The 22,379-nt window shown below is 43.0% G+C and overlaps 1 protein-coding gene across 2 annotated transcripts in view; it reads left to right on the forward strand.

Moving 5' to 3' along the window:
* The first annotated feature begins 8,743 nt into the window (after window positions 1-8,743).
* The window catches only part of palm1b (paralemmin 1b), a 32,261-nt gene continuing 18,625 nt past the window's right edge, over window positions 8,744-22,379 (forward strand). For both annotated transcript variants that reach the window (XM_052135013.1, XM_052135014.1), the window contains exon 1: window positions 8,744-9,107. The gene's annotated coding sequence lies outside the window, so the exon portion shown is untranslated. The remainder of the gene's footprint in view (window positions 9,108-22,379) is intronic.

A 22,379-nucleotide genomic window follows, 5' to 3' on the forward strand; every position in this document is an offset into this window, starting at 1 on the left:
TGTGCACTCTCATTTTGTGTCGATAGATCTGAAGGATGCGTCCTTTTATATCCAAATTCTATGACATCACATGATTTTTTTGAGATTCGCATTCGAGGGAACAGTGTATCAATTTGTTGTGTATTTGGCTTTGTTATGCCAGCACAGAGACTCACTGTTTCAGCCATTCTACAGTGTCTGTCTCAGTTCAAACTTCCACTGAAGCTGTTTCAGAAAGCATTGTGATTTATAGCGGCACCAAGGGTGTATGCGCATCATTATATCCCACTGCTGTATAGCTGCTTTAGAACCATGGACATCTCCTGCATTTTACCAGCGAGGTCTCACGCTGGGGCAAGTTGTCATGAGCTATCGGCTGTATTTCTAGTCTTAAAGGCTTTTCAGTCAGAAATAGCAAACTGTCATGTCCTGGTTCACTCCAGCAACACGACAGTTGTGGCATATATAAACCGCCAAGGTGGAATTCAGGAGACTTCATCCTCAAACTGTACTGAGGATTTGGGAAATATTCTGATAAGCAGAAATCTATCTATTTACCTCAGTGGAGAATACCCTCTCTCCCCTCTGGTACTCGAAGTCCCAAATTGTCAGGCAGAAAGTTATGACCACAGATGCCTCCAACACAGGTTGTGGAGAAGTGTGCGACGGATGCCCGACTTTCGGCACCTGGACAGGTGTGAGGAAGGTGTGGCACATCAACTGCCTAGAGCTATTGGCTGTATTTCTTGCCTTAAAGGCTTTTCAGTCAGAAATAGTGAGCTGCCATGTCCTGGTTAACTCAGACAGCATGACAGTAGTGGCATATACAAATTCATTCACCGCCGCTGCTGAGACTGATCTGTCACATTCTCATATGGAGCAAGCATCTTCTCCTCTCCCTGAGAGGGACATACAGTATCTCACAAAAGTGAGTACACCCCTCAAATTTTTGTAAATATTAGATTATATATTTTCATGTGACAACACTGAAGAAATGACACTTTGCTACAATGAAAAGTAGTGAGTGTACAGCTTGTATAACAGTGTAAATTTGCTGTCCCCTCAAAATAACTCAACACACAGCCATTAATGTCTAAACCGCTGGCAACAAAAGTGAGTACAACCCTAAGTGAAAATGTTCAAATTGGGCCCAATTAGCCCGTTTCCCTCCCCGGTGTCATGTGACTCGTTAGTGTTACAAAGTCTCAGGTGTGAATGGGGAGCAGGTGTGTTAAATTTGGTGTCATCACTCTCACACTCCCTCTTTACTGGTCACTGGAAGTTCAACATGGCACCTCATGGCAAAGAACTCTCTGAGAATTGGTGGCCAAGACCATACAGTGGTTTAACAGGACAGGTTCCACACAGAACAGGCCTCGCCATGGTCGACCAAAGAAGATGAGAGCACATGCTCAGCGTCATATCCAGAGGTTGTCTTTGGGAAATAGACGTATGAGTGATGCCAGCAGGGGTGGGGGGTGAGCCTGTTAGTGCTCAGACCATACGCCGCACACTGCATCAAATTGGTCTGCATGGCTGTCGTCCCAGAAGGAAGCCTCTTCTAAAAATGATACACAAGAAAGCCTGCAAACAGTTTGCTGAAGACAAGTAGACTAAGGACATGGATTACTGTAACCATATCCTGTAGTCTGATGAGACCAAGATAAACTTATTTGGTTCAGATGGTGTCAAGTGTGTGTGGCGGAAACCTGGTGAGGAGTACAAAAACAAGTGTGTCTTGCCTACAGTCAAGCATGGTGGTGGGAGTGTCATGGTCTGGGGCTGTATGAGTGCTGCCGGCACTGGGGAGCTACAGTTCATTGAGGGAACCATGAATGCCAACATGTACTGTGGCATACTGAAGCAGAGCATGATCCCCTCCCTTCGGAGACTGGGCCGCAGGGCAGTATTCCAGCATGATAACGACCCCAAACACACCTCCAAGATGACCACTGCCTTGCTAAAGAAGCTGAGGGTGAAGGTGATGGACTGGCCAAGCATGTCTCCAGACCTAAACCCTATTGAACATCTGTGGGGCATCCTCAAACGGAAGGTGGAGGAGCACAAGGTCTCTAACATCCACCAGCTCCATGATGTCGTCATGGAGGAGTGGAAGAGGTCTCCAGTGGCAACCTGTGAAGCTCTGGTGAACTCCATGCCCAAGAGGATTAAAGCAGTGCTGGAAAATAATGGTGGCCACACAAAATATTGACACTTTGGTCCCAATTTGGACATTTTCACTTACTTACAATTTACTCACTTTTGTTGCCAGCGGTTTAGACATTAATGGCTGTGTGTTGAGTTATTTTGAGGAGACAGAAAATTTACACTGTTATACAAGCTGTACACTCACTACTTTACATTGTAGCAAAGTGTCATTTCTTCAGTGTTGTCACATGAAAAGATATAATCAAATATTTACAAAAATGTGAGGGGTGTACTCACTTTTGTGAGATACTGTATGTCCCAGTCTGCCTGAATTACGGCGCGGACCTACTGTCATGCCAAGAGGAGACTTCATTCTCAAACTGTATTGAGGATTTGGGAAATATTCGGCAAAGCGGAAATCGATCTATTTGCCTCAGTAGAGAATGCCAACTGTCCCCTCTGGTACTCTATCTTCATCCACGAGACACCTCTACGTGCTAAAAAGGAAGGTGTTCACTGATTGGTGTCTCTTACATGGCAAGGACCCTGTAAACTGCCCCATACATGAAATTCCAAGAGCGATTAGATGCAGGACTCACCCTGTCAATGCTCAATGTGTATGCATCAACTATATCTGCGTATCACGCACATGAAGCCGTCGCCTCTATAGAAAGCATGATTTAATCATAAAGTTCCTTAAGGGAGTAAGGGGATTAAACCCAACTTGGAGTCCTACAACTACCCAACTACAGTCCTGACTTGGGACTTAACTATAGTCCTAAAAGCTCTATTTGTGCATGCTCTCCTTTAGGACCTCACTACTGCTGTCTCTGGCCTCAGTAAAACAAGTAGTTGACCTGCATGCACTATCAGTCAACAATTTATGTCTGGAGTTTGGCCCGGTCTTTCAAGAGCCACTGTCAAACCCAGGAAAGGCTATGTAGGTGATTCACCTTCAGGCTTTCTTCCCTCCATTTAATTCGGTGAGGAACAATCATTGAATTTGTTATGCCCTGTGCAGGCAATATATGCATATGTTGATCGTACTTGCCCCGATCTGTTTGATCAGCTTTTTATATGCTATGGAGGATGCACAAAAGGAATGTCCATCTCCAAGCAAAGACTCTCACTGGATTGTCGAAGCAATTGCCCTGGCTTATGGACGAATTGTGTGTCCTTACAAGACATATGTTTTGCAGCAGGATGGTCCTCTCAAAACACATTTGCAAGGTTTTACTACCTAGATGTAACATATCTTTCGTCACAAGTCCTTTCCTTTTAGAGCACTTGCTATTCATTGGCCAAATATATATACTTATGCCCTTCCCTTTAAGTATGGGCTCACCATTATTTACACAACTGCCTGCATTCAGACCGTTTACCATAAAGTCAAAAGCACTTTCATTATAAATAAACTCCCTTCCCAACTGGGTTCATAAGGAGCTAATTCATACTGTATGACTATAGTTCATATGTTTGTAATGAGTGCTCCCCACCAGACCAACAAGAGGATCACTCACTGCAGCATACTCATGTCGGTCACCGTCCCACAAGACTGCGGCGCCATGTTTCTTCTCTGGGAAGTTATGTCATGTAGTGCGGTGTGATGGTGTTCCACCTTATGCGTTACTACGCATGTCAAGTGTACTGAGTCATAATGGATCGTCTTGGTTACGTACATAACCTCACTTCCCTGAGACGAAGGAAACAAGACATTGCGAACACTAGCCGCACTACTAGACTTAGAGTTCTTGAGGCACAAGCGATGCGCTACTTGTTCTCAGTCAGAAATGGAAATGGTGTTTGTGCACCTGTTTTTATAGCAGACAGTTTTGCGCCAAAACATGCGGGGCTCAAACACCATAGCCAATATTCGAATATTGCTGCTACTGTAGAGAGGTTTCAACTAGGTTGTGGAAGAAGGCACTCCCCATATACGTTACTACACAATGTCTTGTTGGGCAGGTGATTTACCTGATGGTTTAAGCAGAGTTTCTTGCTTGTTTTTATGTGTCAAAATGACGGACAGCATTCTGAATAATTACGGATTAATCTCGCACTCACATGCAAGATTCTGAGAAAATTTGCAAGTCAAATAAAAATGTGCAAATCCATAAAATGCGCTATAACAGTAAACAGCATGTCAGTGTCCTCGTCTAACTCAATGTGATAAGCAAAATTTCAAACATAAAAAAAAAATAAAAAATTATTAAAAATCATGAAATGTCACTACCAATAACAGCCTCTTTTCACAACTACGTGATGATGACGTGTACCAAATTTACAGTATTCTGCTTCTAACTCAGGTGCATTGGCTGTCGCGTGGACAAGTGCTTGTGGGTTTATTTTTCTTAGATCTTCAATGGTCATAAAAAATCTATAACATCATAACTGCAACACTGTAAAACCCTCTTTAAAAGGCAGACCGTGCTGATGCTTTATAACGAGACCATCAAGCAGCTGCATGGCTCTACGTCAGACCAGTATAAATGCCAACCACTAGAAATGTATCAAGTATCCTGCCTGTCGTGATTATGCAAAATCCATGGCAATGGACATTCCAAAAAATCATTGTAATCATAATTTTGCATTTCTCACGGCCATTGATAGTGCTCTCTTGCACGCGCGCACATGAACAAACAGATGACGAGATGCACGAGGAGAGAGAACGCACACATTCATGGCGTTAATATACTAAACGTGAAGACTTATATATAAGTAGAGAGGTGATATGAGCATGAAGCGATCGTCTGTGTTCCAAAACTGCTTTCGGGTCCTTGAATAACATATAACGTGCGAGTAAGGGCACTTTCTGGTGCCCTCCTAGGGTAAGATGGTGCCCCCCTAGGGAGTTGGTGCCCTACACAGACTGCATAATATACGCGTAGGGAGCGGCGGTACTGGTTCTTCTTTTAGGCTAAAGGTTGATATCAGGTACACTGAAAAACAGGGGCGTAGCAGTCAATTTAATAGTGTACACGAGTGTGGTTGTACAAGTGGAGTATTAATATTTTACAGTATATATTTAAGCAATATCAGACGAGCAAGAGTGTGATATGGCCCCACATTAGCACAACGCAAAGAACACTGTATACAAATCCACCATTTGGACTCAATATGTGTTTAGCTTGAAAATGTGAGGGGGGACCAAATCACCTTTTTAAAGAGTCCAGGGGATGTTTCTCCTCAAACAGCACCAAATCAAAAGTAACAGTCAGTATCTTGTGTGGCCACCAGCTGCATTAAGTACTGCAGTGCATCTCCTCCACATGGACTGCACCAGATTTGACAGTCTTGCTGTGAGGTGTTACCCCACACTTCCACCAAGGCACTTTGCAAGTTCCTGAACATTTCTGGGGGGAATGGCCCTAGCCCTAGCCCTCACCCTCCAATCCAACAGGTCCCAGATATGCTCAAGGGGATTGAGATCCGGGCTCTTTGCTTGCCATGGCAGAACACTGACATTCCTGACTTGAAGAGAATCACGCACAGAATGAGCAGTATGGCTGGTGGCATTGTCATGCTGGAGGTTCATGTCAGGATGAGTTTGAAGGAAGAGTTCCACATGAGGGAGGAGGATGTCTTCCCTGTAACGCACAGCATTGAAATTGCCTGCAATGACAACAAGCTCAGTACGATTATGCTGTGACACACCACCCCAGATCATGACGTACCATCCACCTCCAAATCAATCCTGCCGTTCCACAGGTGCATGTTCATTAACTGTTTATGGTTCATTGAACAAGTATGGAAAACATTGTTTAAACCCTTTACAATAAAGATCTGTAAAGTTATTTGGATTTTTACAAAATTATCTTTAATATAGTTCGAGTATATATATATATATATATATATATATGTATACCGCTCTGAAAAAAATTAAGAGCGCCCTGCTAAATTATCAGTTTCTCAAGATTTACTTTTATTTTATTTTATTTACTTGGGCTTGAGAAAATTAAAAAAAATAAATACAATTATTCTATAAAGTAATGACAACATATCTCCCAAATTCCAAATAAAAACATTGTCATTTAGAGCATTTATTTGCAGAAAATTATAACTTGTCAAAATACCAAAAAAGACCTTGAGTAATGCAAAGAAAGCAAGTTCATATTCATTTTTGAACAACACAGTACTAATGTTTTAAGTTAGGAAGAGTTCAGAAATCAATATTTGGTGGAATAATAATAAATTATTATAAATGTGTCTTGGCATGCTCTCCACCAGTCTTTCATGCTGCTGTTGGGTGACTTTATGCCACTCGTGGTGCAAACATTCAAGCAGCTCGGCTTTGTTTGATGACTTGTGGCCAACCATCTTACTCTTGATCACATTCAGAGGTTTTCAGTGGGGTTCAGGTTTTGTTTTTAGTCACTCAAGGTTTTGTTGTTTAAATAAATATTTTTGTTTAATTTAATATGATTTACATTTACTGATTTAACAGATTTTTTTATTTTGCAATGTATGTTTAGGCTTTGTAATTGAATATTTATTTTGAATTTGATATGATAACATTAAATGCCCATTCTTTGTGTCTTTTTTAAGTACTCTTTGTAACTTTAAAGACATTTTTGAACAGGAAAGAAATCAAATGATAACATATAATGTAGTCAAATGGGTAACACCTTAAAATAAAAATGTGTTAACATTTGTTAACTTGAAAAACAATGAGCAATACTTTAACAGCATTTGTTAATCTTGGTTAATGTTAAATTCAACACTTACTAATATATTTTTTAAATTAGAAGTTTTAAATGTTAACATTAGTTTACAAAATATAAATGAACAAAGAACAATGTTTTATCCATTAACATGAACAGAGATTAATAAATATTGTTTAAAAAAATGAGGTTCCAAGTTAACACATGGAACCTTATTGAAAAGTATTGAAAAGGCTACAATTAAATGTTTGAGATAGTAATCAAATCAAAATCAATGTAAAAACAGTACATTTTAAATATAAAAAGCAAACAAACAAAATAAATTACACTCCAAGCAGTAGATGGCGCAAATTTACTAACACTGCATCTGGCCTGAGACTGCGGCTCTGCAGATGGACATGTCTCGAGACACATTAAAAAATGTTACTAAATATAAAAATAATACATATAAAATAAATGTTATTTCTGCTAGTGATGACCTCGCAAGTAGGTTTTCTCAAGTTTTACTAGGCCTATATTTGTGAGGACGTTTTCAAATATACTAGTGGAAATGTAATTACTGGTATCAACAATTTGCATTTCCTCTAGTAGAAAAGACATTCCTGATATCAAGAATTAGCATTTTAACTAATGCAAATGTAATGGTTGATGCTAACAATTCAAATGTGATTAAAAGTTAAAAGGGTGCCAAAATTATGCAAAGGTAATTACAGATATCAACAATAAAATTTTCACTAGTTGAAATATTTCTCTCATTCTTGATATCAAGAATGTACTCCTTACTAGTAAAAATATAAATTCCTGATACCAAGAAATACATTTAAAATACATAAAATTCTAATTCTTGATATCTGTAAATGTACTTCAACATGTTGCAATTGGGATTTCTGATATCTGGAAATGGATTTCAGATATCAATAATCTGGAGTGTAATTAATAAGTATTTCTTACTATGAACAATTACATTACAGATATCAGAAATTAAAATTGTCACTAGTGAAAACTGAATATCTGATTCAGTTGTTAATATAAAAAATGGCCATTTACACTATTAGAAATTACATTCTTTATATTAAAAATTATATTTTTTACTAGTAAGAAAAGAATTGTTGATATGTGAAATTGGACTTTCAACTAGTAAGAAACAATTTTTTTATATCAATAATTCCATTTTGAATAAGAGTGAATGACATATCGGTTTGAAACTTTACTAGTGAAAATTTAATTATAGATGTCCAAAATTCTGTTTTTTACTAGTTGAAATCCCATTTTTGATATCAAGAATGTGATTTCTGCGAGTAATTACATCATTTTTGATAACTAGAATTCACATTTTTACTAGTGGAAATGTAATTAATGTTATCAACAATTGGCATTTCCAATAGTGAAAATTACATTCTTGATATCAAGAATTAGAATTCTAACTAGTGAAATTTGAATTGTTGATATCAACAGCCTACTCCACATCCTGCAAATGAATAAAAGTGCATTCGGCTTGCCATAAATATCTGTGTGAAACGTTACTAGGTAAAATCAATTATTTCAATTAAAATTAGGGATTTTACTAGTTGAAATTCAATTTTTTATATCAAGAATTAGATTTTCTGCTAGTGATTACATCATTTTTGATAACAAGAATTCGCGTTTTTACTAGGCCTAGTAGAAATGTAGGCTAACTATTATCAACAATTGGCATCAATTACATTCTTGATAACAAGAATTATAACTAGTGAAAACTGAATTGATGATATCTACAATTGACATGCGAATGCATAAATGTGAATTCGGCTTGCCATATGGACACACGTAGTGCATTACAAAGCCAATCACAGCATGGTCTATCTTCATGAGTATGTTTACATCGTTTTTATTGTATTTCTCAGGTATGTGTTGAGCAAAGTCACAGCCCCACAAGTGTCCGGAGGGAGGCGTATATAAGCGTCTCCTCTCACTAGGAGGAGATGCCAGTAATTACCCTTTACACACTCGCCGAATAACTGTCGCGGCGGGAAACAAAGGGAACTGTGGAGTCAATAGTGCGCGCTCCATCCAAGTCCATCAAGCCATGTGAGAAAGATCTGCTGCACAGATATTCACCGTAGGGTTGAGCGCCGCTCCCCGGAAAACTGAGACTACACCTCCTTGTTAAGAACTGTTCTTGCAACCTGAGAGAGAATAACAGAATGCATGCACATCATTAGATAGTGGAAGTCATATTGATCGCCTATATCGTTTACGCCTCCAAGCGAGGTTTTTTTTTTCCTAAGCGGAGGCGAGATAAACATTTCCTATTCAAGAGGGAACGGGTCTGGCAATTGAGTAAGTATTCATTTCAGAACCATTTTTATTTTCCTGCTGTTTTTATTGTCTTTGGTTTCCTGACATATCTGTTATGATACTATACCGTAGGGCAATGGAAATAGCGCTTTAAATAAAACATGAAATTGCCCGATCGATATTTTTAATATATTGCAATATGGAAGACAGCTGTGGGATTTAATCACAACATGGACAGCGCGATGCATTATAATACTGGGGGAAAAATTACACGGTTTAATAAGCAATAAACCGTGAATGGCATACACGGATGACGTCTTTCATCATAGCTTTACATAAATAGTAGCACAAGCCTGTCTATAATGGACCAACAACACGCTGGCGCGTTGCTGCGCATCTCCGTCTTCGGAGAATCAGGTCTGGTCCATCCAATATGGCCGTGTAGACCTGGATTTACACAATTATTACGTTAAATCGTTTTGTATACCATTTGATTTTGGTAATCTGATACATTCGGAACTAATTTCCACGCGCGGTAAATCAGACCACGCTTGGACCGCTTTATGTTGAACATCACTTTGATAGGCTTCTTACTCGTTTTTCTTTCTCAAATCTTAGACTCTCCACACCCACAGCGTCGACCGTGCGCTCATTCTTCAGCTGGTAACGCTATATTTTCGCCAAGGACAATGTGAAAACAAGACCACAACAGTGACGATATCCACTATAGGCCTACTCTTGTCACGAGAACGTTGTTGAATTACTCACGTTAATGCAGGCTACAAATGTTTGTTACTTGTCTTTAATTACTGTGAAATGCATAGTGTTTACCCTCATTAGAGATTGACAAGGCACACATGAAGAGGAAATGTGACACATGTCAACCCTGATGCAAACCCAATGCCGAACGCTTTGTCGGTCAAGTTTACGCTGGCGTGAACATTTGAGGCACTAGGTCATTGGGGCCACCAATGCAATACTATTGATGTGCAGATATACAATACACACTCAAATTAATGACTACACGCTTGAAGTGATGCTCTTCTGTGTGGCTGGCTGGGTTAATTCAGAGAGCTTAGAGGTTACTAGCAATTTTTAGTCAAAAAATATATTAGTTAGGCTTACTCATGCAAAGTCTGCAATCTATTTAGCATTTTAAAGGGATCTATGCCATTTTTCCAGCTCAACAACACTTATCTGCCAGGGATTCCATCCCACATTCTTGTGATGCTGAAAAGCATTTATAGAGCTATGGAAAAACTCTCTAGCTCACTTTCAATCTTGTTTTAAGAATTTTTTTTTAAGACAAAGTTGTATTAATTTAAGAAGAATTCCCCATCTATACACACTCAATGGTGTGAGTGCATTTACATATTTTAGAGTCTTGCTTAAATGCAGACTCAGATGGAATATGTGCACAGTAATCAGAATTTCAGCTTATTTCTGTAAAGTTGCGCAAAAACAAAACAGTGAGGTGTTGCACAATGGTCAAATATGTCTATCTTGTGCATGTCTAAGCATTTAAAACAGGTCAGACAGTGAAAACACATTCGGTGTGAACAGCCCATAAAACTTGGTCTCAAGCCACAGTGATGTCCAATTTGTGTGCAAATCTTTATTTTGTATCTGAATGATCACGGGCGGATTTAGGCATAGGCGACATGAGCAGCCGCCTGAGGCGGCATCTTGCAGGGGGGCGTGTATATTCACAAACCCCTGCAGATAGAGACGCGCCCTCTAGCTGTTCACGCTGAGCAGCACAGCAACAAGTCACAGAACAAAGCAATAATTAGCGATATATCTGAATCATCATGGCAAATGATGCAAAAAGCAAAAGCTAATGCTTTATTATGTGTAAAAAGAAAAGAAAGGAGACCGTTCAACAACATGCACACACCAAGGCTAGTTATGGTCTTAAGCCGGTGTATACCTGCATGATGGACGAAGCTGAGCTACAGTCACACTCTGTGGTGTTAACCTGTTACGTTCATTTGGAGTGCACCCACATGTGCAGCTGATCAGATCGGGAGCAGCATTAAGAAAAGTGTTATGAATTGTTTTTCTCTTCCTTATTCAGCCTTTGGTGGATTTACAACGTATCTAACTTTAGTGCTTGCAATGTTTTTTTCAAAAATCGCATCAAAACGCAAATTTGAAGTAATCAGAAAAAACACCCAGTCCTAATGGAAACCCTGCCTCAAAACTGAAGATACCATTTGGGCTTGCTTAAATGTGACATGTGCCATTACGCAAATGGTTCAGAAACACATTTATGGTTATGTGGTCACATGGGCTGTGTCACTTCATAGTTGTAGCAGTCCAGCAGCAAGGACTCTTGACAGCTGCCATGATTGGACACGGTTAAGTGTGAAAATAGAACAGCTCTGGACTGCCACTGATGTTTTAACCCCTCACCTATATCTCTTTCATTCTGCATCAGAGCTCTGTAGCAGATAATGGCAGCTAGCTCTCCTCATTTACTCAAGCCCTTCCTGCTCACTCCAGTTTTGAAAATATCTTCATAACTGCTTGAAATCATATGTGCACACTTACAAAACTCACAGCAGATAATGCCCATTGCAAACATTTTGGAAAGTGGTAATGGACCATATTTGATTAGAGTTAAAAATCCACTTGAATTTCTTGAATTCTTAGACGGCGATCTTTAAGAACATGGACCTGAATAAAAGTGGCTGCTAACCTGGAGACTCCAGAAAGAGGAACCTTTGATGTGTTAACTCACCAACTAATGTGACCTACATTCTATTTTTTTGAATGTATTTATACATCTGTGTTTTGGAAGGTTGTACCCTCCCTTTCTTTTCTCCACCCCAAGGTTGGTGGGGCCCATGGCTCATGGCATGTTTAAAAAAAAAGGGAGTGCATGAAACCATTGGAACCTTGCTTAAAATCTTCATGTTGAAGTTTCTCAGGTCTCACTCCCACATTCCTCGCAATCAATATCACTTAGTGTGTAACTCAATGCTTTTCTAACTACAGTTTTTCGAGGAAGTCTGGTTGGGTTTTTAGCTCTTAAAGGGAAAGTTTTAATTCCATGAACCAGTTTTTTGCAAATATACAAAATTTTTATCTGTATCTAAGCCAAAAACAAAACATGTTTATCAAATGTCAAATGTCTGGTAATTTGTTTCTTAACCACCATCAGTAAGCTCCTAACAGTGTTTCTTCAAGTTGTCCTCGATTTCACAACATTGAATTCAAACCCCTGTGTTGCAGTCTGCATAACAAAAGTTTTTTCTGATGATTTGCTCAGTTTAGCATGCCTTAAAAATGTTGTTATTTTATCCAACAAGCAACTAAAATCCAAATGGAGAGAGTCTCAGGAGAAATTTACATCACTATTCTTGTCCTGAAGGAGTGAAGATAAGCCTGCTTTGTTGTAATTGTCTTTGTATCTACTAGTACCCAATGCATAAATTGGACTTGATGTTTTTGTCATAGCTTAAATTAAATTGCATCTACATAAAAGTATTTGGTTGATGTTGTGGCATGTTTTTTATGCATCAGATTTTCTCAGGAAAAATCTGACCATGATTAACTATTGGCTGCTTTTGGCATGTTTAACACTTTGTTGGCCAAAGAGCCATCCAATGAAAAGGTCACAGCATGGCTAAAGTGTTTTGCCCAGCAGTGGACTAGAGAGGAGAAACAAGTTCTAAGATAAGTGCACCCACACTGGACACTTCACAGATTGGATAAAGCTGGCTAGTGTTGTGTTTTTCCTGGACTTCTTAGTGCTTTTCCAATGCTGTCAATGAGATGTGGCAAAAGGAAATTGCTGCATGGCGTTGAAAGTTTTCAAAGAGTTTCTCCTCGTTTCTTCATTCCTAAATCACTGATGCAGTATTGTTCTAATTTGTATAGATTGTGGTCAAAAGTTGTAGGTTTGGTTACATTTGTCCAAGATTAGTTGAGTAAACCTGACTAAAGAACTGGTCAGGTTACGTGCATGATGTTTAGATGAAGAGGATTATGGAAGAATCCTAAAATTGTATTATCCCATATGAAAATAATCTGCAGTTGCTTTATAATTTATTAAAGGTTAGGTCCAAAGGTTAGATATTTAGTTTGGTGTTAATACCTTGACCAAATTATTGTCTGTCCTTTATTATTTCTGAATCACTTGCTTGTTGTTTTTAATGTCAATATGCTGCATGTTGCTCCACTTGTATTGAGTGGGCTTGCTCCATGAATCATCTTCAACGTGATGTCAAGTGCCGCTTCTTTGTGATTGTGACTATCTGCATAGTGGTTTAAAATACAGGTGTTTTGAGAGCATTTGCATGCAGTAAAACCAAAGTCTTTTTAGCAAGTCAGTTAATTCGAGGGCCATCTCTCAGGCAGGCTGGGTAGCTATTTTTCTATATAAACAGCATACAAGTGCAGCTCCTATCTACTTGAATGGGGGAAAAGAACGACCGAAATCTCAAAAACTGTTGGTCAAGATTACGATCAATTAAAATATTTCAAATCAGCAGTAAAATCTGACAGCACTGGTTTCATAAATTGTGCTTCTTTACCTCAGATTACGCTTAAAAAAAAAACCGAACTTTGTCGACTTGTATAGCTAATGCGCATGCAGGTTTCTGAATTGATTGACAGGCGATGTCTGTATCTAAAAGGTGATTAGCTCTTTTACCTCCAAAGACGGGACTTCCATTTCTACATCCGTTGATGGTTGGGCTTTCCAATTTCTCCCATTTTTGTTTTTATAGAAGTGGCCCATCTCTGCTAAATAATATCTGGTAAAACTCAGATAACTATCAAAAATAAGATCCTTATAAATAGTTTTTTTTATTGTGGTTTTGACATCAAAACATAAACAGACATGCTCACAAGACATGAACACATTGAATAAGCCACCAGAAGTGTTGTTAAAGACGTTTACATACAATTAAATATCAAGAGTAATTTAAGATGTGGCAATCAGGTTTCGTTTAAACCATTTATGAACTGTTCATAAATTGCTTAAAAAATGCTGTTTAAGGTGTTTACATAACCTTTCACATTATTGGGTTATTAGGCATGATCTGAGTAAGATTATGCATATAAATGTACCCATTGCATGTTTTTCTAACACTAAGTATTGAATCTGGGTGAAAGTTTGAGGTCACCAACTATTTCATTTGTCAGCGGTTAAGCCTTGTGCATCTGAATGTAAATCATTGTAAAGATATTGCTTACTCCACATCTTACATGATCAGTTCCATTGTGAGAGATTCTTTAGGTCTGAAATCAAATGGCTAAAATGGAGAGAGAAGAAAGAGAGAGATAACATATCAGCAGACATTTAACAGTTTGTCCTGTGAGGGAGTGAACATGTGACTGCCTCAGCTCGGATGGGCCATTGAGATCTTTAATCATCTGGATGACTCTCCCCTGCAGCCATTTTTCAGTATACAAGCTCTTTTTCTGTGGTCCAATGCAGAACCTACCAAAAACTCAGGCCATGACAAAAGACATAATTGTGCCAGTTTCAGCTTGGCCTTCCATTGCCCATCATCCCATTCCATGGTTGACCTCATTTTTTATCTATGTGTGCCTTTTCCTTTGATACTTATTGTAAGTTTCCTCAATTCCTGCATTGTATATTTTGCCTCCTCCTCAAGGGACACAGATCTATGTAGCAAACCTCAACAAAATTACAAATACTGGTGCTAAGGAAGGTTGTGTTTTGATAGTACTTGTATTGATGTTTGTCCTGGCTTCAGTCTAATGTTCTAACACTTTTTCCACCATATTACAAATGCAAAAATAAGTTTTGGTTTCTCTTTTACAGTATTATGTACATATATCAGAGTCAAATAGAACTATTGTAACCAAATATGTGCATTTTTTTTCTCCCCACCAAAAGTTGGTCTTCCCTAAGGTTGAGTTTATGTAGGAGTTCTGGAATCAATTTAAGGAGGAATGCAAAAGATTGTTAACAGTCTTGAAATTTGCATGCCATTCATAATTTCATTGCTGATGGACTGGTAGGTTCAGCGACATTCTGAAAAGATTTGCAATAATACAGCTCATATCTGTAGAAGAAGTTTGATTTCTGAGAAGAATAAAAGAGCTACCCATTTAATTTATTGATTCCCATTGACCTGTTTTCCCATGAAGGAGAGAGGTGGAAAACTCTTGACAGGCTAGACAAATATTTTACAGGAATGAAGCATGTGTAGACATAAAACAGGGTCTATCTACAATACATTGTTTAATTGCAAGGGCCGAAAAGGAGTACATAAGGTACAAAGATGTCTAAAAATGTGAAGGTGTATTACAGAAACATCTTAACTCTAGGATCCTTTCGTATCTAAATTGAACTTAGTCTCAGACTCAGCCACAGCCCACAGTCCGTGCACTAATGGTCTGATGCTTATAGCACTCAAAACTGGAAAACGCTTTCTCGATCAATCATCACAAATCTGATTAGCTGGTTCAACGTAACTTCTTTGATGAAACGTACACAAGACATTTTGTCAGTCCACCTGGAAGCTCAGTTGTGTTCACAGGGTTCTGCGTTGATAGAATAATCGCTTTTGAGAATGAAGTTTGCCATGTTTTCTTTTAAAGGGGTCACAACATACTCCTTTTTTATAATTGTATTATCTTCCCTGAGGTCCACTTATAATGCTAGTATAGTTTTTTTTTGCACCAAATACAGTAGTTATTTAGTAATGTATAATGGTTTCTGGCACTCTGTCTGAAACACTCAATTTTAAGCTCTCTGGCCCTTTAAGACTTCAATGTAAACGGCCACTGTTGTGATTGGCTAACATCATGCAGCCCTTCCAAAACAGCCATATTTGAAATGCGATCTGAAGAAAATGAACAAACTCCAAAAGACCATAACATTTATAAAACTACATTTCAGGATTAACATATAAATCACATCCAACACATTTTATCTGAATATATTAAACTGTTTACGCAAGCATCAAACTATCAAACAGTCATGACATATTAAATATGAATGTGTTAAATTGTATTTATGGTTTTGCAGTCCAGTAGTATTTTAATAACAGTAAGAGACCTTCAATAACAGTCTCTTTGCAAAGCTTGAGTCATATTGGCCACGTACACACTACATCATTTCGAGAGTAACAACTGCATTTAAATGCTGAAGTGAATCCCCTAAATTTTCATTCCATGTACGTACTGTACAGGATTGACTCCCGCAATTGAGATGACTGACAAGTGATAACGTATCGGTTACCTAACGTAACCTCGGTTCTCTCTAGATGAGGGAACGAGTATTGCGTAAGCTAGCTTACGCTACGGGAAAGATTCATCTTTTCTGAGATATTGAAGCCAAAAAATTATCCTTAATTTTTGTATCCATTGTCAACGCAGTGCGGCAGCTGCAGACCTTGAGCGAGCTAGCTAGCGAGCTCATAGGTTGCTCTGCGGCAACTGCTGCAGCCTATAGACGAGCTTGGGCGTAACTCGCGATCCAATGAGAGGCGCCCAGCTCACTGCATCAAAGCCCGCCAAAATGGGCGTGACTAGAGTGCATATAAGCGTAGTTCGTAGGCTGGAACCCTGGTTTTCATTGACTGAAGCGAAAAGTCGCCGTGGCGCGAAAGCACGGCCGGCTACGCTAATACTGCTCCCTCATCTAGAGAGAACCGAGGTTACGCTAGGTAACCGATACGTTCTCTTACGAGAGGTTCTTCGTGATTGCGTAAGCTAGCTTACGCTTACGGAACCCATTGTCAACGCCGCGCGCCAAGCATCCACTGTATGAGCCCCAGGGAATTAAGGGGGACCCGGGAGCCCTTATGAGTGGGGAAATAATATTTGGCCGGCAAGAATGCGGGTCATTGATTGTGTAATACATAAGCACATAGTAGGACGGAACGACAGAGCGGCGGTGCCGGTCTGTGTGGAATGTGTCCCATCAGTGCAGCTCACCAGGGGAGCTGTAGCGTATTAAACCGCTAGTAGTTTTGCCTGCAGAGCGGGCACTTCCATATTGTAAAATCTGACAAAGGTGGAGGGGAAGTCCATCCCGCTGCCACACATATGTCGTGGAATGGAAATTCCGCTGGACCATGCCCATGAGGATGCCATGCCTCTAGTGGAGTGAGCCCTAATGCCCAACGGGCATGGCAGGTCTTTTGACGCCGTATGCAGCAGCAATAGCGCCCACTATCCATCTAGATAGTGTCTGTTTCGAGGCGGCGAGACCTTTGGTGCGCCTCCGAACTAAACGAAAAGCTGCTCGAGCGCCTGAAAGCAGCGGAGCGCGCAGTATACAATCTCAGTGCTCTGACCGGGCAAAGGAGATTGGCGCCGCGTCAGCTATCCGGTGCTGGCAGCGCCGATAGGGAAATGACCTGTGCTCTGAAAGGAGTACCGATCACCTTGGGAACATAGCCGTGTCTAGGCTTTAAAATGACCTTGGAGTCACTTGGTCCAAACTCAAGACACGCAGCTGACAGACAGCGCGTGAAGGTCTCCCACACGCTTGACTGATGACAGGGCAGTCAGAAAAACGGTTTTGAGTGAAAGGTATTTCAAATCCACGGATTGAAGTGGTTCGAAGGGGGCTTTCATAGTTTCGAGAACTATAGAAAGATCCCAGATAGGAACTGATGGGGGCGCGGGGTTCATCCTTCTAGCTCCCCTGAGGAAGCCGGATGACCAGCTCGCTTTTACCCCATGACTGGCCGTGCAGGGGTTCAGCTAACGCCGCAACGGCCGCCACATACACTTTGAGCGTGGATGGGGATCTGCCCTTATCCAGCAGCTCTTGTAGAAATACGAGCAGCGTACGCACACCCCACATGTCCGTGGGTCCAGGTCTCTGTCGGTGCACCATTTTGAGAACACAGACCATTTTGACGCATAGAGTCTTCTCGTGGAAGGGGCTCTAGCGTGTATGATGGTGTTTATTACTCCTTCTGGCAGAGCGACGGTAGTCGCTGATCACCCACGCATGCAGCGCCCAGCTCTGGGTGGGGATGCCAGATTGTGCCGCGAGCTTGAGAGAGGAGATCTGCTCTCACTGGGATGGGCCACGGCGCTGTCAGTGACAGCTGCGTAAGCTCCGGAACCATGTCTGATTCTCCCAACGCGGGCTATGAGGAGCACCGAGTGACGCTGCTTCCTGATCCTCTGCATTACCTGTGGCAATAGCGAGACGGGAGGGAAGGCGTAAGCCGGGCGCCTGGGCCAGTCCTGGGCCAGCTGCCCTCGCTCGAGAAAAATATTGGGCAGTGAGAGTTCTCTTTGGACGCAAAGAGGTCTATCTCTGCTCTGCCAAATAGGCGCCATAACGTCTGGACTGTTTGAGCGTGCAGGGACCATTCCCCTGGGGGAATATTGTCTCTGGACAGTCTGTCCGGGCCGTCGTTCAGGTGGCATGGCACGTGCGTCGCCCTCAGCGAGCGCAGGTGGCACTGGGACCAACTCGGTATGCGTTATGTCAGATGGAAGAGGTTCCTGGATCTGACACCGCCCTGACGGTTTAGGTAGGATACCACAGATCTGTTGTCCGAACGGACCAGGACGTGGTGACCCTGAATGACCGGGAGAAAGCGCACGAGCGCGCATCGACCGCTATCATTTCCAGACAATTTATGTGAAGGAGCTTTTCCTGAACTGACCATAGGCCGAAAACCGGAGAGCCCTCGCGAGACCGCGCTCCAACCCGTGTTGGACGCTGCCTGTCGAGATGACTTTTCGGCGAGATACAGCTCCCATTGTCACTCCCCGCTGATACCATTCGGCCACTGTCCAGGGCTGCAGAGCTGATATGCAGGTCTGAGTCACCTTGATGGGCTGGCGCCTGTGGCCCAAGCCCGGCGAGACGCTGGTGTTTAGCCAATGCTGCAGCGGGCGATGTGCAGTAAACCCAGCTGAAGTACTGCTGCGGCTGAGGCCATGTAACCTAGCACTCTCTGGAATTTCTTCAGAGGCGTGAGGCTGTTCATCTGAAAAGATGCGCTAGTCGCTGAACACGGCGCGCGCGCTGTGTAGATAAGCGAGCCGTCATTGCCACGGAGTCTAGTTCTATTCCCAGGAAGGAAATGGTCTGACTGGGCTGAAGTGAGCTCTTGGTCCAATTGACTGCAAGACCCAAACTGTTCAGATGGCTGAGGAGAACTGCTCTGTGAGACAAAAGCTCCATATGTGACTGAGCCATAATCAGCCAGTCGTCCAAATAGTTCAGAATTCGCAAACCCTGACTCCGCAGGGGTGCGAGCGCCGCATCCATGCACTTCGTGAAAGTACGGGGTGCTAAGGACAGGCCGAACGGAAGGACGGTGTATTGATAAACCTGGCCGTCGAAGGCGAATCTCAAGAATGGTATGCATCTTTCAGATCGAGAGAAATAAACCAGTCCCCCTGGCGCACATGCGCGAGGAGTTTCCTGATTGTAAGCATTTTGAACGGTCTTTTTGCAAGCACCTTGTTCAAAACCCTGAGATCTAATATGGGTCTGAGGCCGCCGTCTTTCTTGGGAACAAGAAAATAACGGCTGTAAAGCCCCGACTCGCTCAGAGAGGGTGGCACTTTTTCTATGGCCCTTTTGCACAGAAGGCTTGCTATTTCTGAACGAAGCATGCACGCTGCTTCCGTGTTCACAGTGGTTTCGAGCCAGCTCTGAAGCGAGGGGCGGCGATCGAACTGTAGCAAATAGCCCTGTTGTATTGTGCTTAACACCCACTTGGATATCCCTGGAATAGCTTCCCACGCTTTGAAGCTGTAACGCTAGAGGGTGAATGGCCAATTCGCTCTGATTGCCGCACACAGAGCTGAACAAAATGTGTGAGCGCGTTTAGTGTGTTCATGCATGATTGCTCGCAGACAGCATGAACAGGCTGTTTTGTGAGTGACTTCCGATTGGAATGAATGGGGAAAGAGTCACATCTGTTACGTGATGCTAAGCATAGTCATGGGCACGGGACTTATACACAGAGGAATGGTTGCTGGCCGTGTAACAGAGCGGGCAGAGAATGGGCGCACGCGACGCATTTGTGGGCGCATTTATTGACTCTAGCGCCGAGCGGTTCGTGAATCGCTTTATGTGAGCGTGCTCTGGTGGGGACACGAGACATGCAGTGCTTGTGTGCAGAAGTGAACACTGGATTGTGGGCACATTTTCTACACATAGGGCTGGTCGTGTGACAGAGCGGGCAGAGAATGGGCGCCACAGACGCATTTGTGGGCGCCTTCATTGACTCTGACGCTCGAGCGGTTCAGTAATCGCTTTATGAGAGCGTGCTCTGATAGGGGCACGGGATGTGTTATGCTTGCGTGTAGGGGCTGAACACTGGGTTGTGGGCACTTTTTCTACACATAAGACATGTTTGCTCTTTACAAGATTTATTTGGGTCGCCGTGAAAACGGCGTTTGAGTGCAGGCAAGCGGGCAGTGTCACCGGCTTGTTGGCTGCTAAATTCACCACTGTAGTAGCCTGAGAGAAGGGGACTGACAGGGGTAAAGCTTTGACAGTGGTCCGCCGCGGCGGACTGAGCCGTCGCTTGTTCAACACAGTTAGGAAGACTTCGGCTGCTCGGGTTTCAGCGTTACCTTAGATCGAGGCCCGCTGGGGCGGCGGTCTGCGGCGGCTGTCTGAGCGCTGATCGAGGGCGGCCGCCCTGTCGACGCTGAGAAGTCTGAGATTGTTGAACTGGGCGCTGTGAAGAGGCTCGTGCAGGAGGCTGATCACGTGAGCGGCCTGCAGAGGAGCTTAGCGCGACGCGGCAGGAAGAGGTTCATGGCTTGGGTGGCTTTCTGGACTTCTGAGAAGCGGTCAACAATGCCACTCACCGCGGAGCCGAAGAGACCGGTTGGAGAGAGCGGTGCGTTGAGGAACGTGGAGCGCTCTGCTTCTCCCATGTCGGCTAGTGTTAGCCATAAGTGTCTCTCGGTCACAGTCAGCGAGGCCATGCACTTCCCTAGAGCTTGGGCTGCAGCTTTGGTAGCCGGAGGGCGAGGTCTGTCGCGCCGTAGATCAGTAACAGCCTCTGGGTGCCTGCCTTTCTCATCCCACTCCGAAGAAGGTCTGCTTGTAGGATCTGTAAAACGGCCATTGAGTGCAGAGCAGATGCGGCTTGGCCGGCGGCGGAATAGGCGCGCCAACATAGGCGGAAGTCGCTCTGCAGGCCTTAGACGGGAGCACAGGCTTGGAACGCCATCTCGCGGAGGGCGGACAAAGGTGTGCTGCTACCGAGTCCTCGACCGGGGATGGAGGAGTAGCCTCTCTCAGTGGCGCCGCCCACCGACGCAGAGAGGTGGAGACGTGTGAACGGGTCCTGGCTGAAAACGGAGCGTTCCACGACTTTGCAAGCTCCGTATGTAATTCCGGCAGGAAGGGAGCGGCCCGGCCGCGGGTGTAGAGCGGCGATGGCTTTGAAGAAAGCAGCCGCCGAGTCTGTTGGGTGCCTGCTCAGGGGGCGGTGACCACTCGAGCCCGAGGCGGTCGACGGCCTGTGTGAGGAGGCGTGTTAACTCCCCTTCGACTCCGGCGCGGGTCCTGCTGGATTCCTGGGCTGAGGAGGAGGCTTGGGAGCCTGTCCACTCCTCGCTGTCCGAAGCCATGATTGAATAGTTCGTGAGAACTAGCTTGCTTAATAAAAGGATACGTCGTCGGATGGCGTAGCTCGCAGGATGGCTGAAGGTGGCTGAGACGGCCGGCTTCTTCTAGCGCTGTCCACGCTTGCTAGATGCCCCTCAAACGGCGACGCGCTTCCAGGTCAGCGATCGCGGAGAGCTTCGCTGAAGAGATGAAAATCAGGGTTCCAGCCTACGAACTACGCTTATATGCACTCTAGTCACGCCCATTTTGGCGGGCTTTGATGCAGTGAGCGCGCGGACGCCTCTCATTGGATGAGAGTTCGCCCAAGCTCGTCTATAGGCTGCAGCAGTTGCCGCAGAGCAACCTATGAGCTCGCTAGCTAGCTCGCTCAAGGTCTAAACGGCTGTTGTTAAACAGCTCGTGCGCACTCTGGACTGTATTGAATGTTTACCTTGAGACCGCAGGGCTGATGAGAGAAACTACAGTGGAGAGAGAGACTGGAATATATGAATGAATGAAGACCCATACCTCTGTTTGTGTGATTTACACCAGGATGTAAGACGGACCCATCTCACACACGCCATTAATCACGTCATTAAGAACTAGTTGTTCAGTTCTGTACACACTGCATTTAATTTTTTTAATTGTCAGTCCTGTATGTTATCGAACTGGGTGTGTACAGAACAGGATTAAGCACTAAATGGTGAACTGCCTACCGAATTTAGCTGCAGTGTGTACATGGCCTTTGTGACTGGTTCCCAAGCAATACACGCTGA

The sequence above is a fragment of the Xyrauchen texanus genome, chromosome 9 (genome assembly GCF_025860055.1).
Source record: "Xyrauchen texanus isolate HMW12.3.18 chromosome 9, RBS_HiC_50CHRs, whole genome shotgun sequence".
In the NCBI taxonomy this organism is placed as follows: Eukaryota; Metazoa; Chordata; class Actinopteri; order Cypriniformes; family Catostomidae; genus Xyrauchen; species Xyrauchen texanus.